This window comes from Diceros bicornis, chromosome 22, assembly GCF_020826845.1.
Source record: "Diceros bicornis minor isolate mBicDic1 chromosome 22, mDicBic1.mat.cur, whole genome shotgun sequence".
Taxonomy (NCBI): domain Eukaryota; kingdom Metazoa; phylum Chordata; class Mammalia; order Perissodactyla; family Rhinocerotidae; genus Diceros; species Diceros bicornis.
Genome location: NC_080761.1, coordinates 45,627,625 through 45,652,603, shown reverse-complemented (window position 1 = coordinate 45,652,603; position 24,979 = coordinate 45,627,625). Strand labels below are relative to the sequence as shown.

Below are 24,979 nucleotides of genomic sequence, written 5' to 3'. Positions count from 1 at the left end.
GTAATTATCGATCTTCACTTGAGTAGATGCGTCAGAAGGGTGGGAGCAGAAACCAGCTTGTGGAGGAGCAGAGAGGTGAGAAAGGGTGGGCGTTGAGTATAGGCAGTCTTCTCCTTCAAGGGGGAATGGGGTGCTGGGTCTAGAAGTCAAGTCTCTTGACCCCCAGATTATTACTCCTTCTACTAAAGCATGCTAAGAGTTTAATGAATGCAGAATTCCATCAGTGTCAAAAGTTTAGTAATACCCATTTTGTAGCCCTTAGGAAGAGGAGCATGTTCGATCTGCATGACCCCTTGGTAGAGCTCATCGACCCTATGTCCTAATCCTGTGCCGAGTTCCTCTGCAGCAGGCGACTTTTCTTCCACTTGAAGGGCTCAGTGAAAACAGGGTTTTATGTACATATGTGTTTATGTGCATGGTCGTCTCCTCCCAACCCCAACTAGTATTTTATTTTCTCTAAAAATAAACCACAGGTCTCTTTGCTGCCCCTGCGAGTACAGGCCCTTTTGTATCCACTTGCTAATGGCATGGCAGTTCTCTCTCTCTCTCTGGAACCTTTAGCTAATTGGCCAAAGTTAGGCCAGTTAAGGCTAGTCACTTCCAACAAGCTGTACCCTTCCATTCCTGTCAGATTATCCATCCTTTCTAAAGCTCAAATTCCCTGATTACTCTGCGATTCCTTACCGTGGTTCCTCCAAATATTAATGCTTCTCTGGACCCTTCCCATTGAGTGCTCAGAAACATTCCTTGCCTTTTTAACAGTTACCCCACACCCTCAACCTTTTATCAAAATGCTATTCAGCCAGAACTTAAAACCTTTAACTTCCTCAGGATATTGTTTCTCCAGTTTGCTCTGCAGTGAAGGCTGATCCTCTCCTAAACCCCACATTTCATGAGACCAGGAAGGAGGTTTGCCACTCTCCCAACTTCCCAAAGAATTTCCAGGCCATTGACCATCCTTCCTCATTTAAAACATCTCCTACTTTGAAGGTCAGGCCTCCCAATTCTATCCCCTCAAGCCTTCTCCTTCACTGTTGTCCCCCAGCTTGCCTCTCTCTTCTGTTGAAACTTTGAGATATGGGTGCAGAGATTTCTTTTCCTTTGTGCTGACTCCCTGAGCATCTGCACGTCTCTAACTACGGAATAAGCCTGCAGCATGAACGTGTACGCTTCACTTGGCCCCACGGGCATTTCCATCCCCATTTTGAGCAGGAGGGTGAGGAGGAAAGCCAACGCTGGGCCGGCAGAGTGTGCTTTCAAAAGCGAGCTGTCTGCCGAGTGGCAGATCCCAGGTCACGTTCTCTCTAAAACAGCTGTGGGGCTCCAGGGAAATGGGAGACTTTTCAAATAACTCCAGCTCTATTCAGGTAGGATCTTAAACTCCTGGACCACAAAGAGAAAAAGAAGCTGTTTGTTTCAGGTTGCCCCAGGGCTCAGGTGGAACGCTGTGGTATGACAGCAGGTTTTAAAAGAGCAAGAATATTCCAGCTAATCAAGGAATAGCTTGTTGACAAGTGAAAAAAATACCTTTCAATAATAATGATAATAAAAAAGAAAAGCCAGAGAGTTCCAGGAGGCTCTGATAACAAAGCCCAAATATGTTATAATTTTTGGTGAAAGGAACTCAAAATAGTTTCCTCCCTACTTTCAACGGCTTGTGAGTCTGCCTTTTGTCTCGCAGCTTAGTTTTATCTGCATTGTGTCAGTTCGATTTGACCTGTAAGAGAGGATCTTTGCTTTTCATTTCTGCCAGCTGCAGGAGTTTCTTGCTGGGCAATGCTTTTGCTTCATCCCTTTCAATGGTTGACCAAAGAAATAAGTGCTAGGGGTGAAGGAGGGAATCGTTTTATTCAGAAACTGGAATAATTCTGAGAGTCCATTGATGGAGAGGCCGGTCTAAGAGTCTGACTTGGACCTTCCCTATCTTGGCTTTTATTCTGCAGCCACCGGTCTGAGGGAAGAAAAAAAGCAAGGAGGTGGCAGAATGTTTTCCCTCCTGAATATTGAGTCTATCTTGCAGATACATACAGCAATTCCACAGAGAAATTGGCTATTTAAAATGTCCTAAGCAGCTAATTAAAAGTCTTAAACTCTGAGTTCTCATTTGAGCTCTGATTTAATTCATAAATATTTTAGCCAGAAAGAGACTTAAGGATACTCACATGCCAAACCCTTCCATTTACAGAGGAGCAAATTGAGGCCCCAAGAGAATGTAGTGACTTGCTCAAGGCAATGCAGCTATGCTCTTTTCTCCTCAGTATCATCTTTGCAGCATTTTCTCTCCAAAAACAAACGCAAATTCTCTAAGATTCCTCCATTTAAATGCTGAAGTTCTTTTATCTCTACTAAATCCCTTACAATTTTTATAGACTAATTTTTCTAAGAAGTCAGGGCACCTTATAGCCCTTTTCTCTCATTTCACATCACTCTTATTAAGTAAGAGACACGGGTTCCTGGGGACAGTTAATACTCAGAAGGTGTGGTATGACTTGGTCAAGATAAAAAGTGACTTTCCAGAGTATACCCAGCGGGGAGGAGGCTTGTGATGTGGGGAATCACGATTATTAATCACACTGTACATAGGTTGTCAGAGGTGACGACCCATCGGACTCTATGGAACCTTGAGCCAGTTTATTTCCTCACCCCAATCCTCCTAAATCAAGGCTAAACTATACCATATGTATTTTTGCTTTTAAATGATTTCACTGTTTTGACTTAATACTTCTATTTGCCATGTGTGTTACATAAACAAACAAACAAATAGATAAATGAAAGGCTGATCTCTAATTCTCATCTCTTTTGCTGTGATGTAAATCTCTCCTTCTGTCTTCCATTGAACAGGAAACAGGGTCTCCATAAACCATTTGGTCTTCCCCTGGGCTTGGCCAGAGGGCCAGAGTACAGGTTCATTTCTCAGAGACAGAGCATTGGTTCCTTTATGCTTTTCTTGACTGTTCCTTGATGAACTATGTTTTTTAAATCTTTCTGTTTTACCCCATATCTTAGCAGTTGACCATAAAAGCCAATATTTTGTTGTCTTTATTTTATGATTCCTCTTAACAACTTCCCCTTGGTCTGAATGGAGAGCGTTGTGGGATTAAAACCAGTGGGGGTTGGGACAAAAACATCAGGTGTAGGACCTGGAAGGATTTGTAATCTTAGGTAGAAAGTAATAAGAAAACCTTGCTGTGGAAAAACAAAACAAAACAAAATAATTCCAGAAAAGACATACAAAGATTTGAGATTTGTGAAACTGTAGCAATGTGAATGGACATTCTACTTGAAGAGAAGATTAATGACTGGAAGATATGAGTGGTGGACGATAGTTCATTTTTGACTAAAATTCTAGTTTCCTCCAGCATACAAATCAGAGTAGTAATATCCTGGTGGTGGTTTCTGTTGAGAGAGTAGTTTTGGGTTCTCTCTACCTCATTCTTCTGTGAAAAGGTCATTTCCTACCGATAGAGGTGAGAATATTTAAGTAGCATTCTCTTATTTATTTTCGGTAGTATATCTATGATCTTTCCCAGGATTTACATACAGCAAAACATTAACATTATGGGGTGCGGAATTTTCTTTCTCTCTTTCTTAAAAGTGTTTCTAAGTAGTAGTGGCTCCCAATTCTATAGCGTGACTTTGGGTGGATAATTACTGTAGAATACTGCAGACCATTTTTTCCCCCTGTAGGGTGATTGATTTTAACCTTTCTCCTCTGCCAAACCTTTGTTCTGTGCATGACATTTCAACCCCCACCACTTCCTATGTTCTATTTTGCTAAAGAAAATTGCATTTTCTATTTCTGGATAAAGCATGGTTGTTTGTGTCAGTCAATTTAACACAATACACCAGTTCTTATTTGTGCAGAGGAAGCACTAATAAGATTCCAGCAGGAGATGGGTCCTGAGCCCATGAACAAGCCTCCCATTGGGCCCGGAAGACGGAAGCCACAACAATCCATTACCGCCAAGGCTACTTAATGGTGATGTAGCACCTTTTTGTCTCAAAGACCTTCAAGTAGTATGAAATCCCATTTCCTGCCCTCTATACTCGTACTGCAAATGATACATGGACATAAAGGAAAATGGTCGTGTGACAGTGGAAAAGGCAGGCGTTTTGCAGAGTCTGACCTAACTTTTGATCCTTGCTCTGCCGTTTACCAGCTCTGAACCATTAAATATATTACATATCCTTTCTGAGCCTCTGGTTCCTCATCGAAAATGGGGATAAAGATATAGTTTCTAACTTGCAGGGTTGGTAGGAAAATGAAATAAGATCATGAACACAAAACTCTTAGTACAGTGCAGGTTTCGTGGGAGGAACTATTAAGTAGTAGCTATTATAATGAAATAGCTCTTAGAGGTAAGAACATATTGCATTTTGATGAAGTTAGCAGTTCTTATTATGACATGTCTTTTGGTTAAAAACGTGGTTATGGACTTTCCACCTTTTTGTTTTGTAGAGTAGATCAGCTGTGGGAAAAGTTTAAAATATTTGATTTCACTGCTATGTGTACCTTAATTCATTAAGCAATCAATTAATGAATGTCTACTGGATGCTGTGCACTGCTATGGATGCCTGAGTCTAGAAGAAAAAACAAAGAGCGAAGAGCAGTGTCATGGACAGGAGAGAGCCTAGGCTCTAGGGTAGGCAGATGTGGCTTCCCATTCTGGCTCTGCTATCTACTACTGTGATTTGGGCAGGTTATTTAACTTCTCTGAGCCTAGTTGCTGGATCTCTAAAATGTGGATCATAATACGTGCCTCACAAGACTGTGATAATAGATATAAAGCAGTTATAATCTAGGATGATATTCAAAATATTTACTAACCAGTATGGTAGGGGCATTGACTGGTCAGAAAGAACCACCTGTAGAAAACCAGCAAACTGGTGCATATCAGCATTGGTGGAATATGAGCACTGCTCTAAGCCATAGAACAAGGTCTAGAATATAGTAGGGAGAGCCCAGGGTTTAGTTGGGCATTGGGAGTTATATTGTTTATATTTTTTATTTTCTGTATATTATGATGTTTTGACATCTTAAAAACCTTTCTAGCTGAGGAGAGACTGGCCCTTCAGGGACTAGTCAATTCTTAGCGATAGGGAGCATGCCTTTGATAAGCAAACTAACCAATGCAGAGCCACACCTCCTGTGTCTGGCCTGTACACCCCAGAAGGCAATATTCCTCTGCCTTAATCATCCCAGAGCCCCATGCGAGGCAACTAGGAACTACCCTTAGAGCTTAAAGCCTGAGGAAACTAGTCAAACCAGCCAATCCTAAAACGTTTGCCCTACCCTGCCTTGCCTTCCCCGAGGAAACCCCAATAAAGGCTCTGTTCTAAAATTTCCCCTGCTCCTATCTTCTGCCTCGTGACTAAAACCTAGCCCTTCCCCTGTGACCCTGCGTGGCGTGCAGTGCCTCCTGTTTCTAGGACCTGTGAGTATAATAAACTTTGTTTTCCTTAGCTTCTACTATGTCTCCTCTTGTGGCCGTACCTGACTGACCATCACATAAAAGAACATAGAACAGAAGCGGACAGAGAGACAAACATATAGAGGATCGCCATACAGCATGAAACGTGCTGTGATGACAGTACACAAAAGGACGAAGAGAACGCAGTGCAGGGAGCCACTAAGTCTACCTGAGGGAATCCAGAAACGGTAAAGAGAGGAAGAGAGAACTCTGGAGTTGAGTGTTGAAGGATGAGCAGGAGGGTTTGTCAGTCTGAGATAATTCCATGCAGAGGGAAATGCATGTCCCACAGCACATATGTATGAGGTGTTTCAGGACGTATAGGGGATGGTGGGCTGGCAGGGGGCTTTGGGGGCTGGGCAAAGGCTAAAACTGGAAATGTATGCAGGGGCTTGGTCTTGAAGGACCTTCGAAGCCGTGCTGTTCTAGTGTGGAAAGCAATTGGAAAGGGGGGGGATACGGGATGGAGGAAGACCCGTGAGTGCGTGGCTGTGTTGGTTAGTGGTGAGATATGAGGGGTATCCCACAGGCAAGGAGAGCCCAGATTCTGGAGACATGTTAGATATGGAATAAATGGAACTATGAGTGAATGAGTATATAGGGGTGAGGGAAGGAAGCAGCTGAAGACATCTCCTGGGTCTTTAGCTTGAGTGATGGGTGCGCCTGGGGATCCCAGAAGAGAGAAGGTTTTTAGGGTGAATTGCTTCTCTACTGTTTCTGTAACTGCATCAGTCCCCTGCCTACTAGGTCAAGTAAGGCCTTTTTTTTTTGTCTCACAGCTGTAAATATTTCATGCCAGTGGCCATGTTTCTGTTTTATTTTGGGAATGGCACTTTAACTGGTTTTTCAGTTTAAACGACTATGGAACTGAAGGGCCATTTTTGTCTTCAGGGATATGTTTGGTGCTGAAGATGGTAGACAGTTGGGTGTGGGTGAGGACAGATAGCGCCTGAGGTCTTGCAGCTTAGAAGTAACATCTTGTCGTTTGAGGATAACACTGCCAAAGATGTGTGGGTGTATCTTTGAAGAAACAAAACAAGAAAAGCATGACCAGCAATCTGATCTATCCTAGGTGTCTATAAAAATCATTCTTTTATTTATTGCTTTAACTCTTGTGGAACTGCCTTATTGGGCTCAGAGATGGCCCCTTTGTTCAAAGTAAATTGCCCCGTTGCTCTCAGGGGCTGGTTGTCCAGCCTGTCAGTTGATTTTTTCTTTTTTTTTGGCACTGCCCTGTTATACCGATTCATTTAAAATTTTGCTTTGTGTTTCCTCTCGCCTCAACCCTTGGAAGTATCTGGCAATCACCCACTCCCAGGGCTGTGGAGTGCATGCGCAGTGAGCCCCTGGTCCATGTGTTCCAGCCAGCAGCATTTCAGAACCAGGGTGCTGCACACAGGCCAGGTCTTGCTCTGCTGCCAGTGAAACAATTTGAGTGGGAAGGTGGATTTATAGGAGGATTCCTTGCTTATCATAACAGGTGCCTGTCCAATTTTTTTATTCTAAAGAGGTTTGCAGAGATGTCTGGAATTTTCTTGACAACACACTTTCCAGTTGCTTCAAGTGTCCATTTTTTTAAAGTCTACTAAGAGCAAAGCTCTTTCTACGCATCCTGTCATTTACTGCTGAAATGGCTAACATGGGCTATGGTTATTGAGCTCGTTCATGTGTCAGGCCCTGTGCTGTAAGCACCTTACACAGATAATCTGAATTCATCTTCCCAACAACCCTATAGTAGGACCATGATTCCCTCCAGTTCTCAGATGAAGAAACTGGGGAGCTGAGAGGTAAGGCCACTAGTTCAGGTTCACTCAGCTCTGAGTGGTCAAGTCAGGAGTCCAACCCAGACACTCTTAACTGTAAGCCCAGCCGTCACGTTCTACAGCCCTGCAAGGCAAATAAATACAAATATTATCAATTTTAAAGAAAGTGAAACTGAAGCTTAGACGGGCTTAGAATCCAGGACCCAGGTCTCTCTGACTTGAAAGCGATATTGTTCTCCCAGGTCACTAGCTGCCTCTGGTTACACCTTGTGGACAATGTACGACTTTATACAAATCGTTTTATCACAGGTAACTGAATTCTGGGATCTTCAGAAGGAGCTGCTGAAAGTGGTGTTGGTTTATGGTGTGGTAGTGCTTCTGCTCTTATGTCTGATTGCATCATTCTTTCTCACCCTTCATGGTAGGAAGTACATAAAATGAGAATATTTGCATCATAAATTATTAAATCCCAGAGTCGGTTTGCAATTGCTGAGTCTTCACTATATACCAAGCACTAAGCCATTAACGCCAATGTATGGCAAGATTTCTACCTCTTTCTTTGGAGTTAATAATCTTCAGAGAAATACAGAACAGCTATTTATTTTTGTATTTATGCAAATTATATATACATACAGAGTGTTAAAACATAAAAACAACATATGGTGTAGAAGAATTTCCATAAGTGCTCCAGGCATCTCTGGATACAGAAATAGCATGGCTGCTAATAACATGGGTTCCTCAGCGAACAGAGATCGCAGCCTCCGCCACGCTCAGACTATGCAAGGTGAGGGGCTCTTCCGGGGATGCGTGCCATTTCTGTACTCACACACTAGTTTTCCGCTTCATTCATGATAAGCAATTGCGTTTTAAAGAAGGTTGTTCAGGGATAAGGGGAGAAACCTGAGATGACAGAACTGGACAGAGCAGAACTCACCTGTAGGATCCAGTCTGTCCTGTTGAGTTGAAACTAGCCAAAAGCACGATGTGTATCATACAGCAAATTTGACATCCCTAGCAGAATTTGAAGCACACACTCCTAAATCAGAAATATTTGGAGGGCAGCATAGAACCAGCTCCTAATGAGCATAATCACCTCTCTTGTTCATCAGGCAGAAAGGATAAAAAATCAAAGAAAACTGAAGAGGGAAGATAAGGAAGAATAGAACTGAGATTTATCAGGCTCCATCTACGTGCCACGGTTGAGGTTTCTTACCATCTTCCTAACAACTCTGGGGAGCAGGTACTGGTCTTCCCATGTTGTAGATGAGAAACAGAGGTTTCAGCATTTAAGGGATTTGCCCAAGACCATGCAGCTAGGAAGTGGTAGACTCACAATCTGTATCCAGCTCTTTGTGATGCGAGGAAAAGCTTGTTCTCGAAAGCTTTCCTGAAAGACTCCAGGTCACTGCCAAATGGCGTTTGCAGGCTCTGAGTATCTCCTGCATTGATATTTGGCAGAAACCGTGGAAACCAAAGGTGAGCAGTGTGGCCAGAGCACGGCTGGGGACTCCTCGGCTCTCTCTCCTCCCTGCCTGCTGGGCAATAAGCACAGCTCTCACTTCACACGCTAGGCTTCATTTGTTCTTTGCTCCACAATGCAGCCCCAGTGCCTATAGTGCAGAAGGCAATTAATTTTCCCAATATTCTCTAATTTTTGGCATGTACTGAATGCAGCCAGAGAGACGCAGCCAAGATCGTATCAAGGACTTATGCCTGTGTCTGTGTGGAGGGATGTGCAGTTGCCATAGCAGCAATCAATCTGCTAAATAGCTGGTAACATAAACTGATTCAAAGGCAAAGACTGATTTGGGTCAGGGAATCGCAGTCTATAAAAAACAACTTCTCTGTGACTTCTGAGGATTTTGTAGCTTTTATGGATGGCCCTAGACATGCATAGTGAATGGCTGCTCAGACTCAAGAGGGGTATCTGTGCCTCAAGAGGAGAGCAGCATGCTATTCCCCGGCAGTTAGAATGGGTAATTTCATGGAACGTGCCGTCAAGATGCTCTTCTGCTGCATATCAATTCCCGGAGGCTTAGGACCAGTAACAAAAATAATAATATCCAGTTATTGAGTTCTCCCCACATTCTGGGATGCCTCTCCATACTTTGCATGCATTTGATCAACAATCCTGAAAAATGGGATAAATCACCACCCTTCCACAGGTGTGGACACTAGTGTTAATATGCCCAGAGTCATATAGCCACCCAGGGGTGGATTCAGGATTCAAACTGAGATCTGCTTGATGCAGATGCTGGGTCCTTTCCACCCTGCCAATGGAATCCAAGGAAGAGATAGCTTCTCTTCCTTGGATTGTCTCAAAAGGAAAGGACATTTCTTCTTGGCCACACACATGGCAAGGATTGCAGTATTCTGATTCCTTTTGGTATATTGTGGAATGCTGCTGATTATTTTTAATTCAACATGAAAACTAAGTCTTGGAGCAAGAGGGCTGGCTTTCCCCAAGGTAGCAGTGACTGGTTTGGGTGATTCAAGTTGTCCTGCTGAAAGCAAAAAAAAAAAGCTGTACTTTCTTTTCTTCTGGTTTTTACAACAGTACCAGGTAGTCTATTGTCTCCATTTTGGTCTAGCCTAGCTCTTGGGTAAACCTGGGCTAGGAAGAGAGCATTTCTGAACTACAATAAGAAGTGGCGTGCTGTAAAGCAGAAAGCCCTGGCTCGATAGTTGATCTGAGTTGTGGGCTCTGCCACTTTCTAGCTATGTGGTCTGGAGCATTTTACTTCTATTCTTTTGGCCTCAGTTCTCAACTCCATGAAATGGGGACAATGATGATGATGATAGTGATGAGGATGATGATAATAAAGATAGTGATACCATCTAACTCTAAGTTGCCTAGAATAGTTTTTGGAGTGAGACAGAGGTAAAAATTGCCTCACAAGCTTAAGGTGTAAAGATGCCTGCAGATTCCTTTGCCTCAGGGAGTATATTCCCTTATCCTTGTATCCCGATTTCTTGTTTGTTTGTTTTTTTGCTTAATGGCTCAGAATTAAATGTTTGTGGAATGAATAAAGTCTAGGAAAGCACTTAACAGGGTGCCCATCGTATGGCTAGGGTTTAATAAATGTTAGTTTCCTATTTAAACAAAGCCTGAAAATTATTAGATAACCCTTCATCTTTAGATCTAGTTTTTAGTCGCTTGTTAGACTGGTGCTGCCAAGGACCTTGAGCCCTGGGAGCCTGGAGGAAGGAGATTTAGACGTGCCCTTATGTTTTCTGTTCCTTCTACCTGACTCTGTGACTGAAACTTAGGAGGTAAGGGAAGGGCTGTGGACTGAATTCCCATCTGGAAGCCTCACCTTTCCAGGGCCCATAGCCACAGAGCTGGAGCAAGGATGCTGGAAATGAACTTCATGCACTGTGCAATTTGACTCTGCAGTGCCAGCTGGAAGACAGCTCTAGGAGCTGAGCAGGTGAGTTCATTTGAGGGATCTTACTGTTTTCAGCCTCTTAGCTGAAAGGACTACGATTTCTGGTGAAAATGTGGTTTTTAAGCCAGCCCTTTGCACATGGACTATTGGTGACTTATAAACTTCATACAGGCAGGGCTTGGCTGCATTTCAGTTTGTGACCTGGAGGTGAAAGTTCTGCCCATCCCTCCTAATCATTTTTCCTTGCGAGGTGGTATTTTTGCATTGACCTACAGCCTCTCTACTGGTTTCCTGTGCAGGGCATTGCTGTAATTTGTGGCTTCAGAATAAGTGCTTGTATTTTTTTTTTTCCTGTGTGTGAACATTGATTTTTCTTTTTAAACCTAGAATGCAAATGGAACCTGTGCCTGCTATCTGAATATCTCTAATTAGACTACTTGTACAAATCTGCCAATTGACTTTAATAGATTAAATCCAAGTCCGCAACTGTGTTGGAGGGGAAATAAGATTTCCTTGCCTCCCAACTTATCTTTAGCACTTTGAATGCAGACAGATTTCCCCAATTCAAGATACAACAGTAGGCAAGAGTTGCTGAGGGCCTGGAGACAGGATGTAATCCTCACACAGGTAAATTATCTCTGCCCTGGGAAAATTGGAACAGTAAATGAAACGTTAGTCTACTCCACTAGGAGGTCATCTGTGTTACGGTGCCACACCAGCCTGCTTTGATTGCTGTCCGAGTCCAGGCTGCCATTCATGCCTTCCTCTTTTTTTGTTCTTTTTCTCTTTATATTCTACTGAGTTTTGTTTTACTTCAGCTTCTCTGCGTTCTACTAATTAAGCCCAAAATTGGCAATTAAGACAAAATACAAATGACAGGGAGGGGGCAGTGAGAAAGTAGACAAAGGCAAATGGAGAATAAAGTTGAACATTGCTCCTTGCTTCCTTCCTACATCATTCCTCTCCTGGCGGCTGTGTTGAGCAAAGGGAAACATGACAGGGAAACAATAACTTAGCAGGTTTGAGTCCCAGGGCAGTCTTGAGTAAAACTGTGTCGGGGGCAGAGTTGGTTATCTGAGCCTGTCTTCTCCCATCTTACCTCGCTGCTCACGTTCCAGAGCACGCCTGGGCTCCTCCACATGCAACATTGTTGGATGACATTGGTCAAGGTTTGGTACATTCTAGCCACTGTTCTAAGGGCTTTATATGGATTGTCTCATGATTATCTTACAAAAACCCTAAAAAGAAACGAATATCATCTCCATTTACAGACGAGTAAGCTGAATCAACAGAGAAGTACAGCACTTGTGTGAAGGTCACACAGTTACAAAGAAGCGGGAATAGGATTCAAACCCAGGCAGTCTGACTTGAGAGCATTATTTTTTTTTTTAATTATTTTCCCCCCAAAGCCCCAGTAGATAGTTGTATGTCATAGCTGCACATCCTTCTAGTTGCTGTATGTGGGGCGTGGCCTCAGCATGGCCGGAGAAGCGGTGCGTCGGTGCGCGCCCAGGATCCAAATCCCGGCCGCCAGCAGCGGAGCGCATGCACTTAACCGCTAAGCCACGGGGCCGGCCCGAGAGCATTATTTTCTAATTGTAAAAGTATTCTGTGTTCATTGTAGAAGACCTGGAAAATATAAAAAAAAATATACACAGATAGAAGAAAATAAAACCATACACTCTTTCTACTATGCTGATAAAAGCACAATTGCCACATTTTGTTGCATTTCCTTCCATTGTTTTTCCTAAATATATGCATGGACTTTAAATATATATGGTTGAGATCATACTTTAGATATAGTGTCTTGCTCTTTTTCAGTCGAAATTTTATATGAACATTTCCCCATGCTGTTTTTATAAGTTCTTCCCTTGGGTAGTCCCTGATGTAATTAACCATCCTCCTATTGTTGGACAGGTAGGCTCTTTCTAACATTTACGTTGTAACAGTGGAATAAAGGCCTGTTTTATTTAAAGGGAAAAAATAAATGTTTTTAAGGTATAAAGGCATGAAGGAGTGGCATTTTGGGGGTAAAATGTCCTTTGATCCAGATTTATTTTCCTTTTTCAGATTGTCATTTTGACTTTTTATTTGTATGTATTCTCTAAAGCTTCTATTCCTCAAGCCTGCCCTCCTTTTACATCTGTACTTCTAGGCAAGTGTAATTCAGCCTTAAGACTGACTGACAGTCTATAAAGCAAATCTTATTCAGGGGCTACAGTGGACTTCTTTTGATGGCATACTCCTTGCGTGCTCTGGAAAATCTTTATAGTGTTCCACTGTCTCCACTTACCTTTGTACTGAACACCTCAGGAAGTTCCTTGTTTTCAACTCAATCATGCACCTATTGTTTGATATCTTTGTGTGCGTGTGTGTGTGTGTGTGTGTGTGTGTGTGAGCAACAGCTACTCGACTGACTAAGGGGAGTGAAGAGCCGAGTCACACGCGGTTCTCATTTTCAAGGACCTGTGAGTCTAGCCAAGGATGAGAATGAAAAGCAATGATTATGACTTTAATGATAAGTGCTGTAGTACATATGGTTAATGGTTATAAAGGGTCATGGGAACCCAGTTTAAGAAGCATGTTTCCTAGGGAGAACAGGTATCAGCAAAAGCTATAGATAAACGAGATGTTTTTAAGCCTAGCGTGGAAGGATAATTATGAATTTTGGAGGCAGAGAAGGTTGGGGAAGGGCATGTCTTACAGAGGGACGATTACACATAAAGGCATGAGGAGGGGCTTGTTCAGGATACGCGTGTAATGCAAGATGGGTCAAACAGAGGATATATAGTGGTCGAAGGTGAGGTTAAACAGGTAGGCCGGAATGAGATCGTGGAGAGTGAGGTGTCAACTTTAGAGGTTTGGGACTTGATTCTGTAGACACTGGTACATGAATGAGGCATTTAAGCAAAGGAGGGACATATTCACAACTCTCAGGAGCTCACAGCCTTGCAAGAGGCATCTTGGGTACCACTTGGGCTATCCTTACTCATCTTTCCTTCTGTCCTCTTCCTATTTTATAACCTGGTCTCTCTGAAATGCGCTGGCGTCTGGAAAGTCATTCAAATACTTTACAGTATCTGAATATGAAGTTTCTCAACTATCAGTCTAGTGGAACCATTTGGGACATCTGCAACTAATTCATTGATGGCCTGCAACATTGTAGTCCACTCTGGAGGACCCTGCTTCATTTCTGCCTTTGGTGTGTATTACTTAGGTTTGGTCAGCTGCTGTGAAAACAATACCCAGAGCTCAGTCACTTACTGCATTTGCTCCCTCCCATTTTAGTCTAAAGCAGTTCAGGGTGGATGTGTATGGAGGAGTGGGATGATTGTGTTCCATGAAGTCATTCATGGTCCTAGGCTTCCTTAGGAATGTCACTCATATTTCATTGGCCAGAGCTCAGTCTCAAGGTCACATCTGATCCAGGGGAGGCTGGGAACGTGGGGAGGGAAGGTGGCCGCCGGAAGAAAAGGAAATGGGATGTTGTGAACACTCAGCTACAGTGTACATGTGTACGACTATAGTTATAAAAGACTTTAACTTCTAAGGGTGGCATCACTAAAACCACAAGTTGGGCTTTTTGGTTTGGGAATACCCCATATTCACAACTATTTAGTCATTTATGAAATTTAGCTAATTCAGTTTGGATTTTTAGCTGGCTTATTTGCCCAGATTTTCTATTTCTACTCCTTATCCAGAATTTATTTTTCATCTTTGTCCCTACCTGCTAAAGCTCTTATAGAGTACAAGTACCTGTACCTCTATTGTCAATCTATTGTAGGAATGATGATTGCGAATCAGCCTTCAAACTGTAAATGCAAAATTGAATATTCTATCAGAGTAGTTTTCTCTCTTAATTTAGTGAAATCTTAAATAGAAGGTAAATCAGAAGCCTGTGAAAGGATGAAAAACAGTAAGACAGCACGTTCAGATTACATTTATAGTAGAAGAAACTGCAAAAATTGTTTTCAGTTTGATTTTATCTTTAGAAAAGTGTGACTATTGGGCCTTTTTTCCTAATCTCCATGTATAACATTTGCTGTTTTTACCCTGCCCCCCACCAAACTGATCAGTGTGTCCCATAAGTCATATATTTTGCTTTGTTCTGTCACCTCCACACCTGCCTTATTTAATTCTACGCAATCAGGAATGTGTTATGGAGAACATAATTAGCACTGCCAACAGACCAGCAATGCGATTGCACCTCTCTGTGTGTGTGGAAGAAGAAAGAGATGCTGCTGGGTTAGGAAATAGATTTTAGTTTCAAATTACACAGGAACTCTTGTAAACCCAAAGGATTGGAGTTGTTAAAGTGCAAAATCTCTTTTGGTAATATCATTGGCAGTAGTCAAGTTTTTTCGGTTTCTCCCCTCAGCCATTCCACCTGCCCCTCCCCTCTTCCCTGACAGCCCATCAGTCTAGGAGAGTCAGAGTGAGAGACAAGGTACTGGGCAGACCCTTTGCCACCAGGATAACTTCCCCAATAGAAAAACAGGTTGTTATTGCTATTCACCTTTCAGATCTCAACTCAAATGACACCGCCTTGAGGAGGGCTTCCCCGACCCATGAGGCCAGGCTTAGAGCTCCTGCAGTCCACTTCCTTAGCATTTGCATTCCCTATGCAATACTGAACATGCTTCATTGTATCATAGTACTCTTAAAATTATCTTCCGGTAAATGATCCATTGTAATCCTGATGTCTAGCATAATTCCTGGCACATGGTTGACACTCAACAACTATCTGTTTGAATGAATGAATGAATAATTTAAACAGTAGAGACTTTAGAAACAGGCACATCTGGGGTTCTACCCTGACTCTAATGGTTCCTAGCTTCAGGTTTGTAGGTAATTTATTTAGTTTTTTCATGACCCAATCACGATAGCTGCAAAATAAAGACAAATAATTGCATGGTTGTTCTGAAGAGTAAGTGAGACAATGTACATGCAGCCCCCGGGAGAATTCCCATCACACGGATGCAAATGAAATGTCAGTTCTATAGTCCATGGGGAACAAGGGAGTGACAGAATGAAAGTTGTGCTTTATGAAGGATGAATCTGGTGGCATGGTGCAGAAGAAATGAGAAAGGAGGGAAGGAACTGCTGCGGTATTCTCAGTATGAGGCGATGAGGGCTGAACTGGTTTGGAGTAGAGATATAGTCCCAGATGCCATCTCTGGGCGGGGTTGTTCACTTTGTTGAGCTATTTAAGTAGCTCATGAATGTGACAACCGTTCAATGAGCCGCCTTACTGAGCTGTCGGCCATTTTGCCAACAGGTGCTGGCCTGAGTTAGTCAGGCTCATAGCCAAATGAGGAACAGTGACTCATTTAGACCCTCTTAAAAAATGGCTTTATTTTAAGGATATCCTGCAAATGAAACAGGAAGGCTGCCAGGCTCCAAGACAGCTATTCTCTCCCTCTTGACTTTCACCACTTCACTGTGATAATGTGTCTGCTTCTCTCTGTATATTTACTCTTTTCTTTCTTTCTTTTTTTTTTGGCTGAGGAGGAGTAGCCCTGAGCTAACATCTCTTGCCAATCTTCCTGTTTTTTTTTTTTTGCTTGACGAAGATTAGCCCTGAGCTAACATCTGTGCCAATCTTCCTCCACTTTATATGTGGGTCGCTGCCACACCACGGCTGATGAGTGGTGTAGGTCTGCACCTAGGATCCAAACCTGTGAACCTGGGGCCACCGAAGCAGAGTGTGCTGAACTAAACCACTACACCGCAGGACTGGCCCCTACTCTTTGATTTCTTGCTGATGACTTTCCAAACTCCTTTAGTCCAAATCCCACAGGGTAGCTGTCTGTTTGTCTTAGTTACCATAACCCCATTTAGAGTGTGTTTTGTGCTAGACCAGCTCATAGGTTCTCAGCCCGGCTGGGAATGAACATCCTTTGGGCCTTTTCTTCTTCCTTACAAAGAGGGCCACTGGGGTAAACTGGAAGGGGCTTGGGGGATGGTAGATAATGTGACCAGCATGCCCAGGACAGAGCAGTTGAGGGCAACACAACTTTCCTAGTGCTGTTGGAAAAACTGACCCTATCTGGTGGCATAACACAGGCCTGGTGTGGTGGCAGGGGCCCAGTGACATAAGCAAGGAAAGGAACGTGGCTTCAGGAATGTCTGACAGAAGAGGTAGACAGGAGATCATCAGACAGAGTGCCCCATGAAAAATGCATTTAGTAACTCAGGAAATAATTTTGTGTGCCTTCTGTGTCCCAAGGACTGTGCTAGGTGCTGAAGATGGAGTGGTGGACAAGACAGAGACCCTGCCTTGTGAAGCTTACCCTCTAGTGCGGGAAGGCAATGAAAAGGTAAGCAAATAAATACATGATATGAAATCAGGTGGAGATAAGCCTGTGAAGATAAATATAGTAGCGTGTGGGGCCACTGGATATGGTGGATCACCAAGCCCATTCACGCCTCCACATGGGCACAAAGATAGACTGTATTTCCCCACCCCACTTGCAGTTCAGCAGTGACCGCTGGACTGAGTTCTGGCCATTGAAATGTGGGAAGAAGGGATGTGGGCCACTTCCAGGCCTGGCCCATAAAAACTTCCCCTTGTGGTCTTCTCTGTTCTTTTCCATTTTGGCTGGCTTGGAGGGAGATATCTCCTGGGGCAACCTTGGGCATCCTTTGTTAAAAATAGTGGGGCCATAGGATGGGAGCCCCGAATCACTGCATGGAGGAAAGCTGCCTTGCTGGGAATGCCTACATTTTATGGTTACATGAATGAGAGATAAACCTTAATTTTGTTAAACCAGTGGTTCTCCAAGTGGGGTCCTTTGACAAGCAGTATCAGCATCACTTGGGATCTTGTTATAATTGCAAATTCTTGGACTCCACCCCAGACATAATAAATTGGAAACTTGGCAGGGTGGGCCCAGCTATCTGAGGTGTAACAAGCCCTTCAGGTGATTCTGATACACGCTAAAGTTTAGAACTGTTCTAAACCGCAGAAATTCTGGGGTTTATCTATTACATCAGCAAGCATTATCTTAACTAATACAGAGAGTAATTTGAATGGGGGGGCTAGCAATTTGAAAGGGTGTGGTCATGGCAAGCCATTCTGAGGACATGACATCTGAATTAAGGAAAGGAGGGAGCCACATGAAGATATGGAGAAGATCATTTTAAGTACTGGAAAGCACTCGCAGTGAACTTGAGGAGGGAGCAAGTCTGGTGTATTTACATAAAAAAAGGAGACCAATATGGCCACAGCAGAATGATTATGGGGAAAGGGCAGGAGATGAGATCGGAGAGGAAAGCTGGGGCCAGATCATACAGGCTTTGAGAGGCCATGGGTAGGGCTTGAGATCTAAGTGCAATGTGATTTGTTTATTCAGTGAATTTTTTTTTTTTTGCTTTTTTTATTGTGGTAAAATATACGTAACATGAAATTTACCATTTTAAGTGTACAATTTAGTAGCATTAAGTACATTCACAATGTTGTGTAACCATCATCACTATCCAGTTCCAGAACTTTTTCATCATCCCAGACAGAAATTCTGTATGCATTAAACACTAAATCTTCATTCCCTCCTCCCTAAATCCTCTGGTAACCTCTATTCTACTTTCTGTCTCGATGAATTTGCCTGTTCTAGGTACTTCATATAAGTAGAATCATATAATATTTGCTCTTTTGTGTCTAGCTTATTTCACTTCGCATTAATGTCCTCAAGGTTCATCCATGTTGTAGCATGTATCAGAATTTCCCTCCTCATTAAGGCTGAATAGTATTCCATTATATACCATGTTCTGTTTATCCATTCATCTGTTGATGGACATTTGGGATCTTCCCCCTTTTGCCTGTCATGAATAATACCGCTGTGAACATGGGTGCACAGGTGTCTGTGTGAGTCTCTGCTTTCAGTTCTTTGGGGCCAACAACCTTTGTGAGTGCTCTGGCGCTGCGTAGTGAGAATGAGGAGCTGTGTCGAGTCTGACCTGGAGTCTGACCTGGTCAAGGCACTCACTCCATTGAGGGGGGAGACAAGTCAAGACCAGTTGTGATCTATTGGAGTCATAGGGTAAGCTCATGTAAAGCACTTAGAGGGATCAGCAGGTGGTTTCTGGGAAGGCTTCCTTTCTGGAGGAGGCAGTGCTGAGCTCAGTCTGAAAGAAAAAATAGAAATTAGTCAGATGAGGAAGAGGGGGAGGGGCGTTCTAGAGATGGTGGAGCATGAATGTGTCGTCCTCTGGAGAAGCCTAAGCTGGCCCAGGATGGGTGATGCATGGAGGGGGAAATGGGAGAGGTGGGAAGAGATGAGGCTAAAGAGAGAAGCAAGGACCTGGCAAGAGATGTTAAGGAGCCTGACACTAACGCCTTAGGGCAGCCCTTCTTAATCTTGACTGTGCTTGAGAATCATTCAACAGCTTTCCAAAAACTCCAGTGCGGAGCCTGAATTCCACCTCCATAGATCCTGGCTTAATTGGTATGGGTTGGGGCCAGGACATTGGCATTTCTGAAATTTCCTGGGGTATTTCCAGTGTGCAGCCAGGGCTGAGAAGTACTGCCTCAGGCAGTGGAGAAGCTTTTGGAAGGTTTTAACCAAGGGGGAAACAAGATCAAATTCTTTTTTAACCAGTTGCACACATTTCGATGTAAAGTTAATTTTATGGCTGATGAGGCCTTTGGGGAAAGAGGCCCTTCTCTGTTCTCTGAGACTCAGTTTGCTCCACTGTAGAAGGAAGATACTAATTACATCCCTCAAGGGCTGTTGGAAGGATTGACCCATCCCTGCCCAGAGTAGATGGGGAGGATGCTTTTTCTGGTCAAAAGTGACTGTAACTGAGGACCCTAGGCAGGAGCTCTTTAGACAGCATCACATCACCTGAGAAAGACAGTAGTCCCCTTCCATTTGCGTAGCTAAGTCTCCCTCCCCCTGGGCAGATTTCTGGCTGGGGGTCGAGAGCTTCTCCAGCCTTGACTCTGCTGGGATCAGTCAGCCTCATTTCTTTAACGGGAGACTTCCTGATGAGCAGGATGAATTTACAATGTGTTTGGAATGAAAAGTAAAGGCTGAGGCAGCTGTGCGTGATAACGATGAGGGAGAGCGAGGCGGCACCTGCCTGCTGACTCCATCGCGGGCTCATGCTGTGGCAGCAGTCGGGTGGTGGTTGGTGGTTTCTGTCTCTATCTGGAGCAAAAATCCTGCAGCAGAGCCATTCACCTGCTCCCTTCGCACCCTTCCCGGGAGGGAGGTGTGTGACTGAGTTCGAACAACAAAGAAGAAGAAGCCCAATTCTGAATTGTCTTTTCTTAGGGTACAGCAACCCTTAATTTTTTTTGGGGGGGGGAGGTCTTTTTTCTTCACCTTTACCATTCCTTGAGGGCCTGAACCGTGCCTTTGGTCGTTTTGTGCTTTGAGCACATTAGGTGGACAAAAACCTCTGTGTTCAGTGGACTAAGAATCAGTTAGAACTGATTGTGCTAGAAAGAGGGAATGAAGATTGACTTGAGTGGCCTTGAGACCTAGAGAGAAACGGGGTGGGGGTGGGGTCTTTGTGTATCTCTCTCCTTCTAATGCAAGTTAATGTAGAGGTCTGGCCACTGTCCTATGTTTGTGGTCACTAGATGTTATGTTGCTCCCAGAGTAGTGAAATTCCAAGCCTCTCCTACCCCACTGACAGTAGAGCCAAGCTTGATATGAGAGTACCCTGGGGTGGGGCACCTGGAAACACCAGCATGTTCAGAAGTATACACCAAAATCTTCCGTATCCTTGATGCTCTTTGCTTTCTGAGGTCACACATAAAATCTAAATCATTGCACTGAATTATCCGCACCTCTACTCTCTTCCATTCATGTGGGTAATTGAGTAGTTGATGGTAATTTGGGGGGATCCTAGATCCATCGGCCTAAATGTTAAAGGCTGCGGTGTTTCTGTTCTCTAGATCAGAAACCTCACTTAGTTAGCTGGATTTATTTCTAGGCTTTGTACTATCCTTTCCCAATAAGCTGGTTCTCCATTATTTGAAAATAGCACCATGGGGTTACTAGTGCGTTCAGGGCAAGCCTTTCAGCCTGTGGCTGTCTACAGGGCTGTCCCGGAGCCTTGGCCCAGCAGGGGGCTCTGTGATTCCTAACCTCAGTAACAGGGCCTGGCCATGCATGCATGCTCAGATGACGGGCCATCTGTGCCCTGCCTTGCGCCAACTCATAAAGTACCTTGCTTGACAAATTAAAGGTGAGGAAGCCTTAAGCTTCCTAGCTTCTTATGAATGTGGAAATCAGTCCCTTTTAAGTCAGGCCAGCACGAGGAAATAAGAGGACTGTACTGAAAATGAAGCAGACATGTTTTATACATATATACCTCATTGAACCTTCACTAACCTTGTGGGGCTGGTGTTTTTATCCATATTTTATAGATGGAGAAATTGAAACTCCAAATGACTGAGCAACCTACCCAGATCATATAGCTAGACTGGTGGCACCCAGAATTTGAAGCCAGGCGTGATGTGCTGGGCTCTACGCCTGGGTTTCTCAAAATGTCAACTATTGACATTTTGGGATGAGAATTCTTTATTGTGGGGGGCTGCCCTGTGCCTTCTAGGATGTCTAGCAGTGTCCCTGGCTTCTGTTACAGATGACAGTAGTACCCCAGTTGTGACAACCAAAAATGTGTCCAAGCATTGCCAATTGTCCCCCTGGTGGGCAAAATCACCCCAGCCCCAGTCGAGAACAACAGCCCTATGTTAATACAATGTTTTCTCAATTCTCACAATAGCCCTGTACACTAGGTACCATTATCATCATATTTTGCAGGTAAATATAAAGAACTTAGAGAAATGTTGAGTTGACCAATGTCATACAGCTTGTAATAGGTTGGGAATGCATAGCATCTCGGAGCGTCTTGTTTTTTCCTGGGAATAAAGTGGTGGATCCTGTGTTAAGACCAGGCAAGTGCAGTACTGAAGTCCTTTTGCTTTGCCACTTCACCAGGCATTTGAAAAGTTTTGTGTTTGTGAGAATAACCTGGAGGAGCTTTTTAAAATTCAGATTCCTGATAGATTCAGATCTAGTAGACCTGTGGTGGGCGCAGGAATGTGTATTATAGAACACACCCACAGCAATTGGTAGTGCCGTGGTTCAGGCAACCTAAGTTGAGAAACACTGAGCAGTGTACTTTGCTGTGTTTGAAGTGACCCTAAGATAAAAATTCAGGAAAAAGAATGGCGATGATGAGGCGAAGAGGGATGAGACCTGATGTGCAACTACTTGCAGAATTCAGTTTAATTGCCAAAGAGGGTGCCATGTACTGAGTAATTGCCAAGAGGGTGTCTTGTACTGAGTGACCTGCATTCTGGGATGAAGGATCTGCTCTAGACCTTGAGATGATACGCCCAGTGTGTTCAAATCACTCTCCACCCCCAGCTAATGTTTAATCCCAAGGTTGAGTGGGCTGCCTAGTTTGGAAGCTTAGTGCATCCTGAAATTCTAAAAATGGTTACAGTTAAACAAAAACAGCTGTGTCAATTTCCGCTCTATTCAGATTCACACTCTTCTGCCTCGCTTCTCTCAGACATGCTGGGAGGGATACAGGCACACACACATATATGCACACATGCACACCCACGCACACCTATGCACACATATGCACACACACACGCACACGGGTGTGCGCGCGCACACACACACTGCCGCCTTGCTCTCACTCACTTGAATTAATTTCTCCATGGAGAGGGAATGTTTCTAGTTTTCCAAAAAAGGATCACAAACAAGAGGAGCCTCGAGAGCCCAGACTACAATAAAACGCTACAATATGCTTTCAAGCGACTAAAAAGCTGGGAAGAGAAAGCGGCAGTATAACGCCTATTTTTATCTTCAACTATAATCTACCCACTTGTAGTCTCAAAGCTGTCAAGAGACAGAAAAGGAAGGCCACGTAATCAGCCCACAGTTCTCTGCTCTCGCCCTCCACCTGTGTGACATGGATGTGGGTGTGTGTGCACATACACAGATATTTTGAAACAACTGTCAGTGAGTTCGAGTGAACTCACGCCTGAAGCCAGGTTCTTTTTGTTTTAGAACCTGTCCTTTTGTCCATTATTTCTTGGCAGCCAGACAATGAAGGTGAAAAGCAGGAGATTAAAACCCATTTTCTGGATGCCCAGGAATAATGGTTACCACTGGACGGCCAGAAGGAACTGCTCTGCACCTATTCGTTTTTTTCAGCCTTGGCCAGCCTGTCTATGGGTATGTCCTAACCTCCTGGACACTGCTCACTAACCTGGTGATCGCCTCTCTCCTTTACGGGAGGCAAATGTGGACCAGTGGAAGAGGTGGACCACCGCTGGAAGGTCAAGAGACCTGGCCATCTAGCCTCATTCTGCGGAGTACAAGCTCTGCGACCTCCAGCAAGTTACTTGACCTCTCGGGACCTCAGAATCCTCATCTGTGGAAAGAGGATAAAAATACCAATGTGATGGGTCGTTGAGAGAATTCAATAATGAGTGTAAACACTGCTATCACATGGCTGAGGCGAAGGAAATGCTACCTACGAGTAGTATTATCTTTATTATTGCTGTCTTATTTGTATTATTATTTTAGTGGTAGAAGCAGTTTGGGGTTTGGTGTCTGCATTTGCTCTGTATTCTTTGTTGTTTTCCATGTTACTCTCCTGTGTTGGTAGCTAGGGTATCACATGAGGTTACGCAGTGTTCCTACTGCATCGTCACAGGCGCGTCAGAGGGGTTACCTCCTTCACAGTGTGATGGTAAGATTTTGAAAAAGTCTGTGACGCCCTAGCATTTGCCCTTAACTTGCTGGCAGATAAGGGACTTAAAATCTTAATGGAGAAGCTCGGTCCCTTGGAAGCTCCTTTCTCAGAGGCTTCCTCTGTAGCTGCGGCAGTGACATCTCAGTGTAAATGGAGGAGCCTAGAGTAAGTGTGGTAATAATTCTGCAGACAGTCCTGACATGTGGAGTCACACAGAGCTTGATTTGAGTGCTGCCCTGCCGTTTATTAGCCATGTGAACTTGTGTGTGTTGTTGAACCTTTCAAGGACTCAATTTCCCCATCTGTAAAATAATACCTTTATAGGGTGACAGGAAGGTGCAAGGTGTGAAAACACGCTATAAACTCTATGGTGCCAGATCACCATTAGCTAGCTATCCTGATTGTTACAGATGGCAGCCTTTCCAAGATCTGGTCTCAAGAAACATATTAGCTCCTTTGGGCCCCAAACCAGTTTTTGTAAATGAAGTCCTATGATCTTCGAGTGTAGCCTTCGCTTTGTGCTTTCCCCCCAGCCTGCCTGTGGACCCAGAGCCACACGCCACACGGTCAGTTCTTTGTCTGCAAGCTCATTAATGCAGCCACAGCTTCAACAGAAGAGCAGCTGTGGGGTGGTGTCTGGCTCACGGAGAGGAACACAGGTACTGTGGCTGCTATTAAGCGTTTGCAAGATGACAGATTGCCTCAATGAAGTGTCCATGTGCTTCTCCATTATAATGCCGCAGGTCGGAAAAAAAAGCCTGGATCCACCAAAATCTTTCACAGATTGGAAAGTGCACAGTTTGGGGGTGTTTAGCACTTCAGCACATGCTCTGTGACTGTGCATTCAAGGCAACATGTCAGAAGAAATTAGTCTGCAGCAGGCCACATATGTCAGCCAGCCGGTGGAAGCAAGTGCCTGACACCCAGGCTAGGGGCTCAGAAGAAAAGGCTGCTTACCTGAAAACCCTCTCAGGTTTGGCACGCTGGTGAGATTGTCCAGGCTGTCATGTTCATGTCGGGTATTGCTGAGGAGAAGCATGAATGTGGATAAGGAGGAGGTAACTGGGCAACGCTAAGGAAAAAATGGAATCTTGTGTCATTTATTCTGAGTCAAGCAGAGAGATGTGCATTGCACACACTATCACAGTTGATATAACAACCCTGCCCTGTGGGCAGTATTAATATCTGAATTTGTAGGTGGGAAAATCAAAACTGAGAGAGGTCATGTGGCTTGAAAGTCATCTAACCAGAAAATCCCAAAAAGATCTCTCGGAATCTATAGAGTACCGACACTCTTTCCCTTTCACCGAGCATGTGCTGTAGGGTGATGCAGTTGATTTTCTTTTTGAACAAACATACCAGAACTTCTATATTTAACTGTCATCTTTAAAGAAGAAACTCTGGCAGTCCCTGTTCCACAACCAGTGTTCATGTTCAAACCTTGTTGGCTTCCTGTTTGGAAATTTTCTTCATTCTTTTTTGTTTTTTGTGAGGAAGATTGGCCCTGCACTAACAACCGATGCCAATTCTCCTGTTTTTGCTGAGGAAGATTGGCCCTGGGCTAACATCCGTGCCCATCTTCCTCTCCTTTATATGGGACCCCACCACAGCATGGCTTGACAAGCGG

General features: G+C 43.9%; 1 long non-coding RNA gene across 8 annotated transcripts in view; it reads left to right on the top strand.

Moving 5' to 3' along the window:
• LOC131420130 (uncharacterized) overlaps positions 1-24,979 on the top strand; it is a 76,091-nt gene that overhangs the window by 38,293 nt on the left and 12,819 nt on the right. For all 8 annotated transcript variants that reach the window (XR_009223473.1, XR_009223476.1, XR_009223475.1 and 5 more), the window contains one exon: positions 16,853-16,943. This is a non-coding gene — a long non-coding RNA (uncharacterized LOC131420130). The remainder of the gene's footprint in view (positions 1-16,852; positions 16,944-24,979) is intronic.